The 21,653-nt window shown below is 41.2% G+C and overlaps 1 long non-coding RNA gene across 1 annotated transcript in view; it reads right to left on the reverse strand.

Annotated features, from left to right (window-relative positions):
* LOC138299584 (uncharacterized) overlaps positions 1-21,653 on the reverse strand; it is a 223,687-nt gene that overhangs the window by 177,864 nt on the left and 24,170 nt on the right. Inside the window, exon 2 of the long non-coding RNA XR_011204788.1 lies at positions 8,297-8,416. This is a non-coding gene — a long non-coding RNA (uncharacterized lncRNA). The remainder of the gene's footprint in view (positions 1-8,296; positions 8,417-21,653) is intronic.

A 21,653-nucleotide genomic window follows, 5' to 3' on the forward strand; every position in this document is an offset into this window, starting at 1 on the left:
AGAGGCTTCGACCCTATGCAAATGTGGGGCTGTTCCTATATGTGACTTTCTTTACATTGACATGGCCAGTGGTATTCACATAGCTGAGCTATTCCTTGTTAGGTATTATGTGTGAGGGATCTGTATTTAGTTGTCAACCAGTGGACATTTGTAGAGGTTTGGGCCTAGCTTCTCTATGCACAGAGGACGTAGCTCCATCTCTCCTTCACGAGGTGTGCCAGTCAGGTTGTGGCTGTTTATGTAGATATGGGTGTATGTGTGTGTGATGCACAATGAATGCAGTGTAGTGTGGCATGTGACATATGTGTTGTTGTCTGTACATCTGTGTTCCCCTGTACATCTGTGTTTAGTGTGGCATATGTATTGTTTGTCCTATAAGGTTGGTGTATGGTCTGTGTAATGATTAGTATGGTGGCTTACTTACGAGTAGCCCATTACCATATTTCCCACCCTGGAACCACTTGTTGATGGTGGAGTGCTGGAATATGCAGTAATTATGGACGCTGCTGGGGTATTTGTCTAGAATGTTTGTGATGTTTGTGATGAATCCACAGTGGTCCACAATGGCCTGCACATTTATTGATAGGGTGTGTTTGCGGTTCCTGTAGAGGTGTTCCATTGTAGCCAGTGGCACAAGTTGGACATGTGTGCAGACCAATGCACCCAGCACATGCAGGAACCCAGCAATTTGGTAGAAACTTCACTTGGTCTCCTGCTGCAGTTGCTGGGTGTTTGGGAAGCAGATATGCCGGTGTGTGAGGCAGATGATTCCATCCAGAACCTTTGGTAGGAAGGCTGAGAAGGTTGGCTTGGAGATACTAGCCACTTGTGCGCCAGTTGTCTGGAATGATCCTGAAGCTAGCATATGGAGGACAGCCTGGAGTTTGGTCATGGGTGGAATACTTGCTGGAGTTCCCACTCTTGCTGTGATGTCTGGTGCTATGTGGTGCAGCAGGTGTACAATGGACTCCCGATTCAGACGGTAGGTTCTGATGACCTCTTGTTCCCTGTGCCCAACGATGGGTGTTTGCTGTTGGAATATCCTCTCCTGCCTTCAGCACTGCCTTTGTGGCTGCTGTGGTGGTGTTTATGATTGTATGGTGGTGATGATGGGACAGGTTTTCATCACTGTCTTCTGTTGCGTATGCCAAGCTGGAGCATTAACAGTTCCATATTGTCCAAGGGGTTGCCGGTGCTCCTTCTGTGTGTTTTCCTTAAGCAGTAGTGTCTGGGCCTCATTTTAACACCAGGTCTGACCAGGCATTAATTAAAATTTGATGCTTCATTTTTTGGTACCAGTTCCTTGATGTGCGTTTTTTTTGCAGTGGGCAGTAAATATGGTGCTGGACGGCTAATGTAATGTTTTTGAAGGAAAAGCCTACCTTGCATATAATTGACTCTAAACTACCCAAGGTGATTTGGTGCTCCGAAAAATGACGCTGACCGCTGAAAATATAAATATGTCGCTAGGTTAGCACCGCTTTTGCATAAATAAAAGGCACAAACGTGGCGCAAATTTTTCTTAAATATAGGCCCAAATATTTTTTGTCAGCTTACAATAAAATCATGTCCGGAATACTGACTATATAACTATAAATAGGTGTGTAGTTAAGATTAGTAAATCTACACTCCACACATATACATACCTTGATGATACGGTGGTGATTATTGGTATATAAAATAATTCAGACCAGGTTAAATTTTAATTATGCTGGTGTAATATGTGTTATTTTGTGAATTTCCCCCGGTTGCTCAAAATTCTGTAAGTATGTCATTATGCTATGTACGTCAGTATGCCAACATTTGCTGCAACATTATAGCACATAAGCGTAGGATCAACGTGAACAATAAGAATGTGAGCAACTGTTTTTCACAGTTATTGTATTTTTTGTGGTTTGCTAGCACAAAATGAGTCATTTCATCCTAAAATGTAGCGCTAAGTTACATATTTGCTTTTCACCTTATTACACATCATTTTATGTACTTTTCCTGAAATTTCACATAATTACACAAAAGCAAGTTACTTAACTTTTACACATCCTTAATGATATTGAAGGACATTAAAACACGGCTTAATATAGTAGAAGAACACCAATACAGTACCTATAGAATAACACATATGTCTGATGTTTGAAATATCTAGGTCAGAGGAAGGCTTGCTACCAAAGGGGCAATAACCTTGAAATTCCTTCATCATTACCTTATCACATGTTGGAGTTACTCTACAATCAACACCAAAGGATAATATAATTTACTAATTTGTTCTGGAAGGTGTAATTCCAAAGGGGTGGGTGTAATGATTCAATACACAGTACTATTCTGCTGCCCCCACATAGAAACCTAAAGTTAACTACAAAATATAATAACAATTTAAGCCACAACAAAGATCCTTGGAGATTTCTTTCACCTGCCAAATGTACAATAAATGCCAGTGGTATTTGATGCCTTCTCCAGATATCCCAATGTTGAGTTTCTATCTTCCGATGCTACCTTATTTTCAAGCTACTGCAGTCTTCAATTGGTAACATGTAGTTACATTTGTTCATCTGTTCTTGTCTTAAAGCAAAGTTATCTTTTTTATCTGATAGTAATGCTTTATAGTGCACTCTTAGGTTATGTTTCTTAATTTGTGAACACATTTCGTTTGCAGTATTTATTACATTTATGTTGTTTGGCCTTTTCACTCTAGAACAAACTTTTACAGAATTAATTTTCCCATGAACTAATGTGGGCAACAGCAATAGCTACAAAAAAACGTCTTTATCCTACCATGACCAGACTGTTCATGTCTATTCAGTGACATAACCCTCTGACGTGTTAGTGAAAAGGAAGGTCTGCACATTACCATGGTACTCATAATTTAGCTGCATAAAATAATATTACATAAATGTCAGGGGTAAGTGTAACTTCTACCTTAGGTCCAGCATCATGAATGATCAAACATATGACAACTTATATGAGGTAGGAAATTAAAGTATTAGGAAATCTCTTGTTAGTGTAGACGTCTTAGTCTTCATTCAATAGTCTCTGTGCTGACAACATACAAAGAGGTAAATAGTTGCCAGCTACTAGACCAATAATATAGAAAATGTGTACTATCAATAACACATCTTGACTATCTCAAATGAGGGCAACACAAAGCAATTAGGCCTTAAAATATATATGTCAGTGTGACCTTGTTTCTCCCACACCACAAGACAAAGGTAGGAAAATATAAATAATTCTGGATCATGTCACACGAGGATGACTGTCTGTGCTGGTGTCACTTTGCTTGTAGCATGTCAAGCAGTAACATTCATTGTTCAACTTGTATAGCAAGATGTCATCTTGCTACTTGTGATCACTTCATGGATTCTGCATTGCCCTTCACAATATATATCCAAAGCCAATCTGATACTATCATCATATTGTAATAGTGTACTACATTTTACATCACAATGTGTCATAAAATTCACAACGTGAGCGAGGATTTACTCTCATCTCATTTGGTGCGTGTGTATTGTTGGTCAACACACATTATAGCATGTACGTATTAATCTCAAATATGTCAGAACATGAGTAGACCTCTGCTGGGCTAGCATAGGTAATTATTGAACATTAATGCCAGTCACAAATACCAAAAATAAAGGCTTATTCATCACTAACCAACTCACAGAGTAACACTGCACTTTAGAATAAAAAATGGTACCTCTCTAACATTGTAATGTAAAGTTATCTACTCAATACTCACATCATGGAGCAGAGTAACCTGGCTAATATGGCTGTATTGTGCAACAGTGTGCATAATATTTGCATGTTTCTGAAGTAAATGTAGGTTTGTTTAAATACACATATATAGAAATCATATTGACTAGGTACATCACTGGCCAAGTTGGTAAATTAAAAAAGAAAACTTTTCTCAACATAGGACTAGTTGCTTAATGTGTTCTTTGTAAACTAAACATACGAGGCATTCAAATAAATGAGAAAAATATTTATTAAAACACACAAAACTATATTTATCCTAACCACCACTAACCCAACCTAAATCTACTAACCACTTCTTTATGCCTAACTCAAAAACATACTTGTTAAAAATTGAGTCTTTAGTTGGCAGTCAGATTACCCCCTGTCCAAGCAAGGACCCTCACTCTAGTCAGGGTAAGTCACACACAAACCAAAATTATCCTGTGCCCACCCTCTGGCAGCTTGGCACTGAACAGTCAGGCTTAACTTTGTATTTGTGTAATAAATAATGCAATAACACAGTATAAACACCACAAAAATACACCCCACAGGTTTAAACAAATATAGAATATTTATCTGAATATCTGAAGGTCAAAACGATCAAGGTTTGATAAGTACAAGTTGAAATATCACTTTTGTAATGATAAATAGTGTCTTAAGAAGTAATATGTGTCTTTTGCAAGCACAAAGTACCTGGTGTGTGTTGAAATTATCAGCAAGGGACCACAGAGGAGAGGATGTGTGGAAAACTGGGAGGTGTGTGTCAGTTTCTCCGGGCGCCCACAGATGATGCATCAATATTATCCACACAAAAAGGGCCTTGCGTCAATTTCTGGAGCGCAGACTTGGATCCTCTACGGGTTGCGAGGTATTTGGACGCCCCGGGGACAATGCGTGGAAATCCTGGGTGTGCGGGATGAAGTCACAGGAGCTGCGTCAATACAGTGGACGATGAGGGGAAATTAATGTCGCACAGCAGGCACTGCTTCGATTCCTCTTTGCAGGAAGGTGGGCTGCGTCATTCTGGCTCGGCAATGCGTCGATCTAGTGGGCTGTGCATTAAAGTTCCGGTCACAATGCTGGTTCTGCGTCGATTTCCACTTGGGGAGCCAGATTGCGTCATTCCAATTTGGCGTGCAGTGATTTTCTCACCACGATGCAGGCAGGCTGTGTGGCAATTCTTCACTGCACAAGGACTTCTTTATAGAGATGAAGTATTTTTGGCCCTGAGACCTCAGAAAATCAGGAGGCAAGCTCAATCCAAGCCCTTGGAGAGCACTTCTCAGCAGAGCCGGAGGGCAGCAAGGCAGCAGGGCAACAGCAAGGCAGCAGTCCTTCTTAGAAAAGCAGTCTAGGTGAGTCCTTTGGGAAATCAAGCAGTTCCTCTTGGCAGGTTGCAGGTTCTGGAGCAGAGTGTCTGTCCCAAAGAGTATCTTGATGGGTCCAGAAGTGTCTGCAGAAGTATCGGTAGAAGTGTCTGAGTTGATAGGGTCAGGGGTCCTGTTTAAATATCCAAATGTGCCTTTGAAGTGGGGGAGACTTCAAAGAGTGGCTTAGAAGTGCCAAAGGCCCCCTTTCAGTTTCATCCTGTCTGCCAGGGTCCCAGTAGGGGGTTTGACAGTCCATTGTGTGAGGACAGGCCACGGTCCTTTGACATGTAAGTGTCAGGCCCTCCACCCTCCCAGCCCACGAACACCCATTCAATGTGCAGATATGCACAGGTGTGATTGAGCATCCTGTGTTTGGGGCTGTCTGGGTGAATTGCACAAGGGAGCTGTTAACTAACCCAGCCAGCTGGGGATTGGAAGGCACAGAAGGATTTAACTGTAGAGAAAAGCTCACTTTTTAAAAGTGGCATTTCTAGAATAGTAATATTGAATCCAACTTCACCAATAAGCAGGATTTTCTATCACCATTCTGGTCATACCAAATATGACCTGTTTACTCCTTTCAGATCAGAATCTACCACTCAAATAGTATATGAGGGTAGCCCTAATGCTATCCTATGAAAGGAGCAGGCCTCACAGCAGTGTAAAATGAATTTAGGGGTTTTACACTACCAGGATGTTTAGAACACACATGTTCATGTCCTGCCTTTTACCTACATAGTACCCTGCCCTATGGGCTACCTAGGGCCTACTTTAGGGGTGACTTATATGTAGAAAAAGAGGAGTTTAAGGCTTGGCAGTTACTTTTAAATGCCAAGTCGAAGTGGTAGTGAAACTGCACACAGAGGCCTTGCAATGGCAGGCCCAAGACATGGTTAAGGGCTACTTATGTGGGTGGCACAACCAGTGCTGCAGGCCCAATAGTAGTATTTAATGTACAGACCCTGGGCACATTTAGTGCACTTTGCTAGGGACTTATAAGTAAAATAAATATGCCAAATGGTTATAAGCCAATGTCACCATGTTTTAGGGAGAGAGCATATGCACTTTAGCACTGATTCGAAGTGGTAAAGTGTACAGAGTCCCAAAGCCAGCACAAATGAGGTCAGAAAAAGAGAACAAGGAAGGCAAACGTTTTGGGGGTGACCCTGCAGAAAGGCTGTTTCCAACAATACCAAACATCAATCCCCCACCCCTTAGCATACACCAACATACAGAACACCTACACATACTAATGCCTGAACATCTGCTACCTAAACATTTATTATTAAACATAAATTATTGTTTGTATTTTCCTATTTTTTTCACACACATATAACAGTTTCCCATGCACACATCTATCTAATCTATTTAAAAATACTTTAAACACCTTAGCCTACCCGGAACTAACACTGCAACTAAACTACAACTACTTACATACTAACCCTCAAATACATAAAAAATAACATAATGGAAAATATCAAGGGGGAGTCCATAGGGAGACTATTTCTTTGATATTGTGTTGAGGGCCTGCTTGCAGACACGCAGCAATTGATTATTTGTTGTCATTAGTGTTGTCAGTTTTGCAATCTGTCCTTTAAGCATATTCATACTCCTTAGTTGTAGTCTCATTTATTTGAACACGGTTACTCTCCTCCTGTGCCTTCTTGAGTTCCCTTTTCTATGGTGACGAAGTGGCTGTTACATGACTCCTTCTGAAGGTGACTTTCTTCCCTCCATGAGGTGTCACAGTGCCTGTAGAAGTAGAAGGCTATGTTGTGGTTGGTGGGTGGGTCCAGTGCCTTTTGCATTTTACCACTCGTAATATTTTCCCATGTATCAATATGCCCATGCCATCTTCCTGATTTTTTCTGAACACACTTTGGCCCTCATTATGACCCTGGCGGTTGGCGGTAATATGGTGGAAAGTACTGCCATCAGGCTGGCGGTACTTTCCACCAAATTATGACATTGGCGGTTTGGCTGAAGCCAAACCGCCAATGTACCACACCGACCGCCACAGTGGTAACGGCCGCCAGGCTGGAGATATCAATCTCCAGTCCGGAAGCCGACACTGTACCGCCTGCGGGATAATGACTCCGCCTACCGCCATGGTTTTCGTGGCTTCCTTACCGCCACAAAAACTATGGCGGTAGGTACTATCAATGACAGGGAATCCCTTCCCTGACACTGATAGAGGTCTTACCTACCCTCATCCCCCTCCCCAGAATCCCCCACCTCCCCTTCCTCTCCAAACCCCCCCCTTCATTCACACCTATCCCTTCACACACGCATACCCACAACCATACCCACATTCATCCACACATGCATACATCCATTCACACACACATCTGCACACACTTTCAAACATACACATACAGACACAAATTCATAGAATACAACATACATGCACACACATTCGACACGGAACACACACCTGCTTGCACGCACACACAAACATTCACACACACACCCATACACACACATATCACCCCCCACACCCTCCCGTGTAGGAGCACCCACTTACCTGTGTTTAGGGGGTCTTCCTCCGGCAGGAGACAGGACGGGTGCTGCTACCAGCAGCAGCATCCGCCAGCAGAACACCTCCAGGCCATATTATGGGCCATAATATGGCTGGCGGAGGTCTAATGGTGTGGAGCTGCTGCTGGCAACAGCGCCACCTTTGCTCCATCTGGCGGCATGGCACAGATGGATTTCCGTCATCCTTCTGGCAGAAATCCGGCTGTGGTCATAATTCGGTGGATGGCTGGTAGCCACAGCGACCGTCTTTTGGTGGCCGTCACCGCGGCGGTAGGCGGTTTATACCGTCAATTACATAATGAGGGCCTTTGTGTCCCATGCATTTCATCTTTTTGTCTGCATTCATATTCACTACATACGAACAACAGTAAAAACTTGTTTATTGGTCATACGATCTAAAGTTTGAGCTAAAAATTACTGTTCATCATGTTATGTATGCACTTGCATTCCATGCTTTACCATGTCATTAACACTTAAATACCACTTAGTGGTAATGGCATCCCACATCTACTATCAAGGGATAGGACATTTAAAGTTGTGATTGATTGTATCCAGGGGACCTACATAGCTACAACTTTAATGACAAATATCTACACATATATCTAATCATACATAACACATATGAAATACAGTATGAATGTGTGTGGTATATGGCCGCATACCATGTTATGATGAGAAACCAACCCTTGCTGCATCCACTGCCATTCTCAGGTCTTTAGTGGACCACCCATTGATACACCAAATGAATTGTATTTCTTTGCTTGATAATAAGGTGTGTTTGTCTGCAAAAAAGAACAACAACAGTCCTATGTTTAAAGAATGTGATCTATAGAGGTTATGAAGACAAGTTGCTTGAGTGTGTTTTATCAAAGCAAGATACCAGAAGAGATAACTAATTAAACATATATGCACCTTTTTCCCTCTCTCGTCTTGTACATGCTTACTGTGTTCAGCCTTTCGCCAATGCTGCCACCCCTGCTTCATAGTGCAAATGTGTCTGCATTATAGGGCAGTATTATTTCAGTTCAGAAAACAATACCTTTCTGCATAGGAACAACCCTTACAGGTATGTTTTTTATTTTTGAGTGATTAGCAAAAAGAATGTGAAAAGAGAATGTAATGAGTAGCAATGCAGTACAATTTTAATAGTGATGCATGGGCCAGTTAGAAGTACAGGGCTATATTTTTCACAACACCCAAAACACTGTGCTGCATAGTATATCTTCATAGGGAGATTTCAGGAATGGCCCGTAGCTATTGACAGATGGCGTATTTCTGCTCAGTTCCTGCTCTGACGTACTGAGTGCAGCATAGCACCAATGTGGACACAATTGAAAGGGTGCCTATATCACTGTGATTATTGTTTTTGTGGAAGAAAAGGGACACCTTGCTGCACAGAAAAATATTCTGGAGCATATTTCAATGTCCCTTTGTGGTGCAGAATGCAGCACATATAGAAAGAGGAAGTAATCATGAGATTTTAGCTTATTTTACCATGATGTGTCTCATCTGGGATGGTGTAGTGGTTTGATATATTTCCAGGTTAAATAGTCTTATTGCATCTGTAAATGTGGCAAACAACCTTTGTACATTTATGGGAACAACAATGCTCCATTCTTGTAAACCCTTCTCAGTGCAGTGTAAGGCAAGGCAGCGACTTGTGCTGCCCTGCATTACTCCACACTCACTTAGCAACACAGACCACACAAGAAGCCTCTGCGTGCCATAGTCAATTTGACTTTGGTGCATGTGTTGCCTTGTATCGCCTTCTATGACATAAGATTGGTGCAAGCCCAATGCAAGCCCTTGCGACATGTGGTCAAAATGATCAGGCATTAGCGCCGGTAGAAGGTTAACTACATCTTGAAAATTAGAAAAAAATATAAAAATGTATGAGGGTGAATGCCCATTCATCCACCCATGGATTTCAAAGTTATCCCAGATGTAAGAAGGGTACTATATCTGAAATGTTGTCAATTTTGTATGCCTTCCCACCGGAGACGTTACAAGGATGCATATTTCAAAATCTCTTTATTTCATTGTTCTACATGTGCTTCATTCTGCAGCACATTTTGCAAGAGTTATATGCCTCTAAGAATTGTTTTTGTACACTAGTGTGTCCTTCCCTTGTCAAATACATTCCAGAGTGTAATGCCAGCACAGTTGCACCATGGCCCAAGGATGCCTGTGTTAGCACTAGGCTGCACTCATTGCAACATGGTGTGAGAGGCCAGGAATGCCACGTATCTTTGAAATATGGTGCATTCCTGCCCTCTTTCTTGAGACGCAACACAGAGCAGACAGTTTACTTGCTCTGTTGCATTGCTTCATTTTCAACAACATCTGGACCTCAGTGTCAATGCTTTTTAAGAACACAGCTAGTATTTGATGTAGTAAGAATCATCTAGTTGTGTATTACTGATGAATACCTTCAGCATTAGAGTTAGAGAAGCTGGAAATCTCTGCCTCATCATACGGGTTGTGTCCACTTGAAAGATATGATATGAACTATATGTTGGATCTATTCACATGAGACATTTACCACAGTGGCTATCATCAACTTAAATACCAAGGGGCAATATTTATGGGGAATTCGAGTAGGGCAGTGTTGCCAGTCTTCTTGCTGTACTGCCCTACGCCAATGTGAAAGGGCAGGAGTGCACCGTATTTATTAAATAAGGTGCATTCCTGTCCTTTCTCCCTGTGCATGCAGGATTGTTTTTGAGCAGGAATAGACACCATGTAAGGGCCACGTAAGACATGTTTGTGCTACACACTATCCCATATTACGACACAGGGGCCACACAAGACATATTTACGCTATGCAATGTCCCATTTTGCCATGCAGGGGCAACAAAATAAGTTTACGCTATGCAGTGTCCCAGATGTTTTTGCCCCACACAGTATATCATATTTTCTTGTAGTGGCCTTGCAAGACATGTTTGCCCTATGCAGCATCCCATTTTACCACACAAAGGGAACGCAAGACATGTTTGAATCCTGGATTGTTGTCTCTTGCCCCATATTGCACTCTCCCTGCAACACAATGCAACGCAACTAGTTGAGTTGGAACGTTTTATTTCATTACTTTGTTTGAAATCTAGACCTATGTACCTTAGCAGAGTGTACATCAATTGAGATATCCATAGTGTGGGCAGGAAATAACAGTATGTGACCATAACATTAGTCACACATGTTGTGGGATGTGTTGAATTCACTGTAGATTTTGTACAAATAGGTCCTGTAGCACTATTGTGTTTTCTTAACTCCAGACATCTTGCAGTTCAATAATGATATACTGAGTTGTTAAAGTCCCTTAGTTGACATTCCTGTTAAATCTAGCACCAGCTCCTCTCACAAGGGAGATCTGTTTTATAATGGTGAAAGCTATTACAGGTAATGTTATATCACAGACAAATGTGCACACATAAATGAGTGTATTCATTTGTACATTCATAATCCTACTCTAGCAATGCAAGGTAGCCACAGACAAATCATTTTCTGATTTCTCAACACACTCATAGCCAAATAAAGTGAGTTAGCATGGCTTAATGCTTGTAAACATTTATGTAGTATTTTAAAACATTCACTTATGTAAAACAACAACTCTGATAAGTATTACACAATTACCATGAGTCCATGGCTGATAATACATACATTACATATGTTCTCATGTTGAGGACAGTAAGTAGATTCTTTATACCTATCATATTCTGTCAAACACAGGAGGTGTGGAGAAGTTTTATTGACACTCTCCATATACACAAACACACATCACCTCTTCTGCTTTGTTAGTGTTCAACACATTCAGCATGACTCATGGAGTCTATACCAGTATTACGGAAAGCCTATTTGGATCATGAGATTGTGAGACAACATCTTCAATACTACTGAGATACCATTAGAAAGTATGTTGAGTTTTATATATGATTGTATTGATACTTCTTAGATTACTCAACTCTGCAATACCATACATCCACAAATTAAACATCTATGTTTTGCTGAAACCTCCAATAAATGACATAAAAAATTAACCACACTCTAGCTTTTGCGATGTCAATAGTTAACTCAGTGTTTTTGGATAACTATAGGGGTTTCTGTACATATTGTGAACTTTTCATGCTTTTAACTGACACAAATACAAAAACATTACTTTGAATTTCTTTAGAAAAACTGACATGTTAATTGACTGGACATGTGCACAGTTATTAGAAAAATTCTTAACAGTTATATTGATTGACGCAAAGAATATTGCACCAAAACATTACTTCTTGCACACCCTTCTTGTGAGTGCACAGTTTCTGCATTTGAAACTTCATCTTTCTCCTCAGATAATATTTGATATTCAGAGTCACATTCAGATGTGTTTTTACACTTATATTGCACAGAATTGCACATACAAATATTATCTGATTCGCCAGTGGAAGTGTGTAGATGTACCTCCTACTAGCCTCTTCCAAATATCTTAAAGACATTTGATGCTACCAAAGGTTTACTACACTACATTGCCGGTTCTTCCTAATGGAGAGTTGAGAGTTGACTTACCAGTAAGTTGCCCATTTCCATATCTCTTATTGTAGAAAGACTCCGGTATGGTGCTATGTCTAAATATATAGGCATCATGGACACTTCCAGGTTTTGGCTAAGACATTGTGCAGTAGTAGAAGGTGACATCTATTGCACATGGGTGTAATCAATCGCACCAAGAACATGAGGAAATCCCATAACCTCGTAAAATCATTGCTTACTAGCTTGTTGTTGTTGGATGATTTTAATAAACAGCAGGTACTGTGGTGTGATCTTGATTATAGCATCCAGCAGAGTTAGCAGATTGCAGAAAAATGCCCTGTGATATGCCAGCAGAAATAACAGGGGTCTTCTGAAAAGAGCCAGAGCCTTATATGTATTGCACTGTCATTAGTTTTGTAGGAAAGTGAAGTATTATCTGGTACGGGGGTTAGTCTCACCATGTAATACTCTCACAATACCCAAAAGATAGTCCTTGGATTCACACTACTAAATCCTCAGCTCAGTCTTGGTAGTGTGGCAAAGAGCAGCCAGGCTTTACTAAAGGAACTAGTGTTAAGCGTTTCAGAAAACCAACATGGATGACAAATAACTGACAAGACTTGAAAGAAATCCAAAAGCAAATTATAAATATAGAACAAATTTTTATCTAAATTTAGACACGAAAACAGCTGGAATTGCAGCAGTACAATCGCGTTTTAGGTTTTACAAGCAACATCAAATCACAGCAAAAATAGGCATTTAAACTTAATGTTGAAGTAAGTGGACAAAAACCACTAATGACAAACAGCCACTTCGGGTTCGAGTTACGTGGATCCTTGCAGGGTTTAGGTGGTGCAGGTCCCAGGTCCAAGCTACAACAGTCAGTTAAGTTTTACCTGGCCCCTTGGTATCTGGGTGCAGATTTGGTCTGGCTGTCCATGCTGATGAGTGTGACTCATGCTGGTGTTGATTTTAATGCTTACACTATGTTGCAGAGAATAGGATGCAAAAACTCAGAAGGGGCTGGATTGTCAATGTCGGACATAGGCTGCATAGTATGCCCTATAGTTGCGGCGTCAAATGTGGGGGTCATTTAATGGTTTTGAAAATGGAGTTTATAGTTGGGTAGGGTATCCACCTAATCAAGGCAGAACCCACAATTCTAGTCAGGGCAAGCAAGTTACACACCAAAGGTAACCTACACTCACCCCCTGGTAGCTTGGTGAAGAGCAGTCAGTCTTTTCCCCAGCAACAATGTCACTCACACTAGTGGCACAATAAATACAGCACAAAAGAGATTCCACACAGGATTATGTAAAAAATATGTTTCTGTATTGTAAATATATCATAGGCCAAGATTACACCAAATATATATATTCTGCTTATGAAACACTTCCTAGAAGAAGCTACTTGTTATCCTGCACAATACAATAATCCTTAGTGACATACAAACCCTTGTCTGTGGATATTTAGGGCAGATAATGTATCACACTGGAAGATACCCATTGGAAGCATAATAATGTCATCATAAGTCATAAGTACTGTGTACATTATGCGGTTTGCTGACATAGTTCTTGCCATCCTAGTGGTGCAGATATAAAAAAAACATGCTTCATGACATCAGACCATGAGATGTAATATCAACAAACAGGAATCATCCCAATCAGCAAAGCAGCATGTATCACAACATAATCCTCGTTAGTACATATGATGCAGCCAACCGGCACTCGTATCGGGGTATTACTGTAACCATTCTGTACTGCCAAAAACATATGTATTGGTAAAGGGCGCAAAAACCTCTGTGCCTATATTAGGCTTAATTTGGTAATCCACTCTTAGGGCACAAACGCCAGTGATCCTCTGTGACCAGAAATACGGTACTCCAGTGAAGGGAACACAACTGCAATCCCTGTTGTGGATCGGCCCCTGGTTGCATGAGGCACAGGATCAGGGAGATCCGGGACCTACAATATCCAGGTGAGGGCCAAAGATAAAATGCTCCAGGATGAGCTCCAGCAACTCACTACAAGTGTGCTGCTATAGAGAAGTGTAGAGCCTCCTCGGGGTAGAGGTAATGACACCACACTCCTCCCTTCATATAGCCCCATCCATTTTCCTTGTTGGTGGGGATTGTGCTGAGGGGGGATGTCATGGGGAGTCACTGTACTCGCCTCTTGGAGAGATATTGCTTAGTTCCTCTTGCATCAATAAATACCAGAGTAGATTCAGAACCTGGCCTGCACCATCTTAGTTAGCCTCGCCTTGTGAGGTGGTGTCCTGTGGTAGAGACATCTACCAGCATCTCTCACTGTCAGTGGGTGCCATTTCCTGGGGAGTGCAGCTTGGCAACTCAGTGCGCCTACAGCACTGTGAGTTGGAAGTGGTACACTTTATTCCCAGAGGCCTCAATTGCTTCACCAGATGCTGAGGGTTCATCAGTCAGGTTAGGGAAGTACTGATCTTCAATGAGGCACTGTCCTGGTGAGGTACATGATAAGCAGAAAGGGAGCACCAGCGGCTCAGCCACGTGCTGATCAGAACACTGCCCCGCTGCCAGACTCACCAGTTACTGAGTGCTGCAGCAAGTTTTGTAGAAAGGGAATCTTTTAAAAGCCCTAAGAATCAGTGAACGGGGGGCAACCCTAGAGGAACGCTAGGATACAAGCAGGGAGCAGGCAGCAGGCCAGCTTATCACCCTAAGTTGCAAAGCCGCAGTCCCTCCTTCAACCTAGTGAGTTGAGGCAGTAGGCTAGCACAACAAAGCAGTTAGTAGGAATGGCAGTTTCTCCTGGCACCCCAGGTGTGTCTTGTCAGGAAGCAGCTGGCAGCAGTGCAAAAAACAGAAAAGCAATCCAATGAGTCCTTAAGGATACCCAGCAAGTAGCAGGCAGCAGGGCAACAGCAGAAGAGCAGTCCAGATGAGCCCTTTGTGCATCGCAGCAGTCTGTCTGACAGAGTTTCAGACCAAGTTCCAAAAGTGCTCTGAAAACATGGGGTCAGAGCTCCTATACTTATCCTCAAAAATGTCTTTGTTCAAGGGGTGACTTCAAAGGAACCCTTTCAAGTGTAACACAACCCCTTTCAACCCAGCACTGGCCTCAGACATCAGTATGGGGTAAATCAGTCCTTTTGGGGACGGCAGGACAAAACCTATTGACATGTAAGGTATGAACAACCTCCCTATCTCCAAGTCCAGGGTGACTATCAGTATGCAGATGGATGCAGATGACTCTTCTGTCACACCTCGCCCCTCCTATGTTGTGGCTGTCTGGAAAGTATGCCTAAAGTGTAGCTGTCACTTTGCCCTGGACGTGGATTGGAGTCAGGCAGAAAATCACACAGGGTTATAAGTGTAGAGAATTGTCCATTTTCTAAAAGTGGCATTTCTAAAATAGTAATGTAAAATCCAACCACATCAGTTAGCAGGATTTGTCACTACATTCCAGACATACCAAACATGCCCACACTGCTCTTTTCAGATCAGAAATTACCACTTAAAAAATATATAAGGGAATTCCCAGTGCTAAACTATGAGAGGAGCAGCCCTCACAGTGGTGAAAAAGGAAATAGGCTGCTTGTCACGACTAGGACATGTAAAACAAAAGAGTACATGTTCTACCTATTACATACAAAGCACCCTGCACATAGGGCTACCTAGTACCTACCTTAGGGGTGACTTAGGCGTACTAAAAGGGAAGTTTATGCCTAGCCAACTAGTTTGAAATGCCAAGTCAATGTGGCAGTAAACAGAGCACGGAGGCCCTGCAGTGACAGGCCTGAGACAGGTTTGGAAGGCTACTTCTGTGGGTAGCACAATTAGCTATGCAGGCCCACTAGTAGCATTTAATTTATAGGCCTTGCGTGTATGGTATACCACTTTCCAAGGGACTTACAGGTAAATCAAATACGCCAAACAGGTACAAGCCAATCATGCAATGTTTTGAGGGAGAGAGCAGATGCTCTTTTGGCACTCATTAGTAGTCCTAGAGCTAACAAAAAGATCAGAAAAATAGGAATACGAAGGCAAATGTTTGGGGATAACCCTGCAGAAAGGTCAATTTCCAACAAGTGGGCTGGCAATCAATATCCTTTGGCAGCAGTAAAGTTGAAGAAAAGCTTTAAAAACTTAACAGAATGTGGTGGAGTTTCGTAGCAGCCTGAAACTTTGGGGAAGGTGAGATCGCAAATCCCAGAAGACACTGGACCATCTGGATTTGGCCGACCCCACAGAGGGGCCGATGGCCAATGAATCTTCAAATCCTGTGAGTGTTTTTACCTGCAGTTTGCAGAGGACTAGTGCCACTAGTTCAAGAAAGACGGTGCTTCTGGCGTCCACATTTGTTCTTCTGGTTGGTAGTGCTGAGGTTGAGCCAAGTACAAGGGTCAAACATGCAAGTCCAAGTCTGTTGCTCAGGGACAGAGTATCACTCTTTTTCTTTGTTGCAGTGGGCAAGGTTCAGCTGTCAGGGACACAGGACTCCTCTTGGTGCTTCTTCAAAATTGGTTGTTCAGATCTGAGGTTATGGTGTCAGAGGTGTTACTTAAATCCTTAATTTAGGGGAGTTCCGGGTGTGGAGGCTAGGGGCCAATGGGTAGATAGCTTTGCCAGCTAACCCACCATTGAGGTGACCACATCTGGTGGAAGGGGTCACCTTTTACTACCCAAAACCCTCTACTCTGCCACTTCTTAGATGGCAGAAATCAAACTTTAGTGCACAGACCAGGCTGCTCACCATAGCAGCATGGTTAGCCTTTTGGGGGTGTGCACTGCCCTGCATAGCTGATTTCCCAATTAACTAGGAGCAAATGTGCCTGAAGTAGGAGGTAACTATGTCCTTTTCTGGGGGACAGCACAGATGCCTATCAGGGGTGGTGAAGACTTTGAAGCTTACTGCCTTGAAGTGCCAATTTACTAGCCCAGCTAGGGAGCGGTTGGGTGGGAGGTGTGACATCCTGTTGGCTCCAGCCATTTGTCCTCAACTCCTGGGAGTGCACAAACTTTCTTGTAGAAAGTCAGAATTCTTTCTTGGCAGCAGTAAGTGCAGGAAAGTGCAGGCTGACCAGCCAGAGCACAAAGAAGTTGGGGAAACCAGGTGGGTAACCTCTAAGGTGCCACCTTGGTGCATGCCAGCCATCCTATGACCCCAGACTTGTGTCAGGGGAGAGAAGGCACGTTGTTTGACACCAAACTCAATATTTCTAGGCAGCACCATAATGGAGCTAGTGACTGCCACTGCAGCCTGCATTGTAGTTTACAAACTGCCATTTCACCCTTTTGCCAGGCCTCAGCCTTGTTTTCTAACTCATATATTCACCCTTAAGATAGGCTCATAGGTTAGAGTGTATTTAAAACATTGGGCAAGTGTGTTTAGGATTTACCTATCCTGACAAATATATTTGGGTGCCACACAGATCACACTCTTGCTACCAAGTAAGTGTAGGCAGAGTGCAGAGTTTAGAGAGAAGCCACATTCAACCAAGTAAAGTCCATCAGGATTCCGAAACCACAAAACAAGAGTGAATGTGTTTAATTCCAGATGAGTGTGCATAAGCTAAGTAAGTTTATATACACAATATAGATGAGTAAAGACCAGCAATTAAATGATACACCAGGTATGGGTTGAAAACTTGTTAAACTGATGAAAATGGTGTAGTCGGCATAAAGATGGAATCAAGAATTTCTTGTGCACATTTTCCAACAGCTGACGCATGTTTAATTGAAAACAACTTTTTCAAGGCTGTAAAATGGATGAATGTAATGTAAAATCGTACAATTGAAAGTAACCACACGATTATTATAGAAACATAATATTGTTCATCATAACCGTGCAGGGATAAAGGAGAAAAGTATATGAGTGAAATATAGATGAGGGTGGTGTTATAATAAAAGCAAGATATGAACAAAAACCACCTGAAAAAATGAAATAGGCTCAAGTGAATTATTCAAATAGTAGGAGAGGAACTAACCAACACCAGTGTGATATATATGCTGTGTAGTAAATGTCGAAGCTTTAAATGCCAAGCCTCACCAAGCATGTATAAGAATAATTCCAGATGGTACCTTGTTCTCCTACCCTTAAGGAGAAAAATAGCACACAATGGAAAATTATGCTGAAAAATAGAAATGGAAAAAATAAAACAATAAGGAAAAACTCTATCCTGAATCAGTGTAATGCAACCTAAAGTTCAGAAGATATAGTACTCATTCATGCAAAGATGGCTCTTTGAAAGTGGTGAAACCTCAAAATAGGTATGCAGATCTCAGTAAGAATGTAACAATAATTGTGATGAAAAATGTACAAAATATCAAGTAATGTCTCACTTGCAGTAACAAAATCCAGACTTAAAGCAAGAGATTAAATAAATCTAATGTGCACATAGAAATTTAGATGAAAATGTAGCTTTCCCTCTAAAATTATGTGATTACTCATACACTATTCAATGCAGATCAGAGAAGTAAGATATGCAAAAAATACATAATGTGTAAGTGGTGCATAAAATGTCACACGCAACTGTTAATCCAATATATCATGACCAAAGGAAAGTCAATAATCCAAGGTCCATAAATGTTACGAGGGGCCTCAGTAAGCCTTCAGGCAAAACTAGTAGTTAGAGAAGAGATGCATATTGCAGCATGGAATCTTGGAAGAGTAAATAGTGCATAGAAAAACAGATATCAATCTTAAATATTTTTTCAAAAGTTAATCCTGTTTAAGGATAGAACAAAATGTATTAAAGTCAGAAGATGAAATAAGCACACAATACTAGTATGGAATGTAAGAACATGCAAGAACTTGACAATAGGAAAAGGGACCCAGAGCTCAATATGACTCAGACACACAGCAATACATTTTTCGTACCATAATTAACAATGCCACTACCAACAAATATATAGATATGTATGAATATGTTGGTGAAATTCTCAGATTAAGAACTATTGAATATTTAAACAAACAATTAACAAATCACAAACACAGTACTAACAGACCAGAACAAGTAGAAACCAAGTACAGAAAGACATGACAGTAGAACAATGGCTCAGCTAGGAATTTGAACAACAAGTGAAAAAAACACAAGTGTTTGATAAATGTACAGTACTAAAATTGACATTGCCTGTGTTGTAGCTCTAAAACAGTTGACATACTAGTATGATATCAATTTGTCAATATGAAGTAATGCAACTATCAAACTAGATTGAGACCAAAATCTACTCCAGATAATTCAATAATCCATTTAGCCTATGTGGGGTGCAGCACAAGTGCATTAGTGCCACCACATGGTTTATTTTTAGTAACCTCCAGTGCATAAAAACTTAACTGTATATTTTCCCAAAGTGGATGTGCTCTGTTGAACCGCCAAAGGATAGGTGACATCATTATTCTGTAACAATCTCATATGCTCCAGTATATGTTCCTTAAGACTCTTGATTGTACTACCTATATAAATCAATGTACATTTGCAAATGATTGCATCATTTAAATATCTGGTTCTGCAATTCATGAAATCATGGACTTTATAAATTTGCTGCCATTGGATCGAAAAGTGAGATTCCGGTCCTTGGCATAGTGACAAACATTACAGTTACCGCATTTGTAGAAGGCATGTAGTTTGGATTTAAACCTAGAGTGTGGTACGGGAGTAACTGAAGGTAGCACAAAACTGTGACACAACTTGCCACATATATATAGCCAAGGATTTATCTGAAACATAGGGGGTTATTCTAACTTTGGAGGAGTGTTAATCCGTCCCAAAAGTGACGGTAAAGTGACGGATATACCACCAGCCGTATTACGAGTTCCATAGGATATAATGGACTCGTAATACGGCTGGTGGTAAATCCGTCACTTTTCCGTCACTTTTGGGACGGATTAACACCTCCTCCAAAGTTAAAATAACCCCCAAAATGTTGTCTCTCATTGTCTATGCTCAGAATATACCAAAGCTTCAAAAGGATCTTATCAATACTACTACTCACAAAATTAAATCAAGTGACGAATCAAGATTGGTCTGGGATAATCTTGTGAGATGGTAGTTTCCTATATAAGCTTGCTCTTGCCACTTTTGAAATCCTGTATTGAGCTTTATTGATTGTGCCATATCATAGCTCCTGGCTAGAATGTGCTGTTGTTAAAAAAGAGCAAGTTTGCTACAAAAAATTGAATTATCACTGCAATGGTGTTGCAGTCTTGACATCTTTCCATAAGAGGAAAAAAAGAATGTGAAATGGGGTGTGCAATTTAGGCATGTAAGATGGCATTATACTCTGTAGGTTTTCTGAAAATTCTTGTGACAAGATAATCTTTTTAGCTGTATATAATGACATCAATTAATTCAATTGAAGACCGACTGTGTCGCTGAATACATTTCAAACTATACTCATTAGAGTTGAGATGTGTAAAAAAAAATCCAATAGAGTACTTTTAGCTCCAGCCCAAATCATAAAAACCTTCATCAACATAGAAGATGTGGTTCACACCTTATGGTGGGCATTCCTGCAAAGGTGGAACTCCTCATAAAAGCCCATATATAGATTAGCATGTGAGGGAGAAAATGTGCTCCCTATCACTTCGTCCTATATTGGGTGATACCACATTAGATCACGTAGAAATACATTGTTATTGGATACAAAGTTGATTATTTAATTGGTCCTTTCTGTATACTCACACAAAGTACATTTGCATCTAGAAAACAAATTTACAGCTGCCAGACCCTTTTCTTTGTGTATACAAGTATGCAAAGAATTGACATCTTAACATCCCCAGTAACACGCTTTATGTCCTTAACTCTGGAAGGCATCTGGGGCCAGATGTAAGTAAGGTCTGAATTGTGAATCGCAAATTGCGAGTCAGAGAGACTCGCAATTTGGGAGTCGCAATTTAGAATGTAGGACGGTGTCCCTGACACCATCTGAGACTCGCAAGGGGGTCGCAAAGGTCCACCTCATTAATATTAATGAGGTGGGTCGCAATTTGCGACCCCTTTGGGATTCGCAGCACTCACAGGAATGGTGGCCTGCTGGAGACAGCAGACCACCATGTCTGTGACTGCTTTTAAATAAAGCAGTATTTTTTTTTTGTAATGCAGCCCGTTTTCCGTAAAGGAAAACGAGATGCATTACAAAACTAAAAAATGAATCATTTTCATTTTATTTTTTATAGCAGGCAGTGGTCCATAGGACCACTACCTGCTCTTAAAAAATGTTTTCAATGCCATTCACATAGGGGAAGGGGTCCCATGGGGACCCCTTCCCTTTTGCGAATGAGTTAGCACCCATTTCAAATGGGTGCTAACTGTGATTGTTTTGCGACCGCGTTTGTGATCACAAAACAATACAATATCGCGCTGTGACTCGCAATTAGGAAGGGGAACACCCCTTCCTAATTGCAACTCGCAGCCCCGTTTTGTGAATCGGTAACCAGGCTGTTTGTGACGTGCAAAAGGTTTTGTACATCTGGCCCCTAATATTTTGATAATCTAATCTTCTGTGCTTTGGACAAATGTGTGCAAAAA

This window comes from Pleurodeles waltl, chromosome 1_2 (assembly GCF_031143425.1).
Source record: "Pleurodeles waltl isolate 20211129_DDA chromosome 1_2, aPleWal1.hap1.20221129, whole genome shotgun sequence".
NCBI lineage: Eukaryota > Metazoa > Chordata > Amphibia > Caudata > Salamandridae > Pleurodeles > Pleurodeles waltl.